The sequence below is a fragment of the Schistocerca nitens genome, chromosome 2 (assembly GCF_023898315.1).
Source record: "Schistocerca nitens isolate TAMUIC-IGC-003100 chromosome 2, iqSchNite1.1, whole genome shotgun sequence".
NCBI classification, from domain to species: Eukaryota; Metazoa; Arthropoda; class Insecta; order Orthoptera; family Acrididae; genus Schistocerca; species Schistocerca nitens.
This window is the reverse complement of record NC_064615.1, coordinates 918,591,202-918,593,228: the sequence shown is the minus strand read 5'-3', so window position 1 is coordinate 918,593,228 and position 2,027 is coordinate 918,591,202. Positions and strand designations below refer to the sequence as shown.

Genomic DNA, 2,027 nt, shown 5'->3' with positions numbered 1-2,027 from the left:
AGGCCAAGCCCGATATTCGACCTCAGTGGTAGAACATATTACAATAAAATTAATGTCGCACTCAAGCACTAATTACATAGGTTCAAATGGTTCAAATGGCTCTGAGCACTATGGGACTTAACATCTTAGGTCATCAGTCCCCTAGAACTTAGAACTACTTAAACCTAACTAACCTAAGGACATCACACACATCCATGCCCGAGGCAGGATTCGAACCTGCGACCGTAGCAGTCCCGCGGTTCCAGACTGCAGCGCCTAGAACCGCACGGCCACCGCGGCCGGCAATTACATAGGTAACCAAAACGCTGAACAAACTGCAATAAAAAGGGGAACACATTTTAAATACACTCAAATATATCATCCATTAAGGGACTGCACACAGGGAGGGGGGCGAATTTACTAGCTTGAGTATGGAGTGACGGAGAACAGCGGGCAAACAATCCTAACAGGAGGAAGTCCCGTACAGGAGCACATGTGCAGAAATCCATTAATACAAGTATCTTACCCAAAAATAAGGTATGACGGGCTGTTGGCAGAGGAAATCAACGTGATGACGACGTGCACATCAGCAGATGGTCACTCCCAAATCCAGATAGTCAATCGGGCGCAAAAGCGTATAGCTCAACACTCCACACCAACACGGCTCCGTACAAGTAGCCGCCCACTTGGACGAGCGACCATCGATCGGGCCCCGTAATGGCGCGCTCACTGTTCGTCACACGTTCCTCTCTCTCAATGCCCCACCGTTGGTCAACAGCCTCCCTCCAACGCCCTCTAACCAAAGAGCCAGCTCCAAGTGATAGATATAGCAGCTCGGGAAACGAAGTGACGTGACTCATGGAACAACGTAATTACAATACACAAGAGAGTGCATATCACATTCTCATAGATCGAAACAAAGTAGAAAGTGGTAAATTCTCGCTTAACACAGTTAAGATATTTCACTGAACTCTGAATACACGAGAATGAATATTTCATAGCTCTGAGTTACAAGGTATATACAAATATCTGCAGTGACCTAACAACAGGTGAAGAGCCTAATATTTTTTGTGAAAATTTTGAAGTAGATCGATTCCTGGAGAGGAACGACTTATCTTCTGAGCTATATTAAGTGTACACCATACAATCTGAAGTTACATGTTATGGAATCTCAAACTGATGTCTGACTCATAGATAAAGCACTGAGTCTTCAGGCCACGAGTGGCCTACCGGGACCATCCGACCGCCGTGTCATCGTCGGTGGAGGATGCGGATAGGAGGGTCGTGGGGTCAGCACACCGCTCTCCGGGTCGTAAGATGGTATTCTTGACCGAAGCCGCTACTAGTCGGTCGAGTAGCTCCTCAATTGGCATCAAGAGGCTGAGTGCACCCCGAAAAATGGCAACAGCGCATGGCGGCCTGGATGGTCACCCATCCAAGTGCCGACCACGCCCGACAGCGCTTAACTTCGGTGATCTCACGGGAACCGGTGTATCCACTGCGGCAAGGCCGTTGCTTTGACCCATAGATATAAAACTAAATTCCGTCCGAACAGGCATCGGAAGGCGAAACGGTACCCACCGACCACCGTATTATCCTCAGCCGATAGACGTCACTGGATACTGATATGGAGCAGCATGTGGTCAGCATACCGCTCTCCCGACCGTTGTCAGTTTTTCGTGAAAGAAGCCACTACTTCTCAGTCGAGTAGTTCTTCAATTCACCTCAGAAGGACTGAGTGCTTCTCGCTTTCCAACAGCGCTCGGCAGACACAGACGGTCAAGCGTCCAGGTGCCGGCCGGTGTGGCCGAGGGGTTATAGGCGCTACAGTCTGGAGCCGCGCGACCGCTACGATCGCAGGTTCGAATCCTGCCTCGGGCATGGATGTTTGTGATGTCCTTAGGTTAGTTAGGTTTAAGTAGTTCTAAGTTCTAGGGGACTGATGACCTCAGAAGTTAAGTCCCATAGTGCTCAGAGCCATTTGAACCATTTTTGAAGCGTCCAGGTGCCGACCAAGTCCAACAGCGCTTAACTTCGGTGGCATGACG

General features: G+C 49.3%; 1 pseudogene; it reads right to left on the bottom strand.

Annotated features, from left to right (window-relative positions):
• Positions 1 to 1,378: 1,378 nt before the first annotated feature.
• On the bottom strand, positions 1,379 to 1,496 carry LOC126238677 (5S ribosomal RNA; annotated as a pseudogene).
• Positions 1,497 to 2,027: the final 531 nt, after the last annotated feature.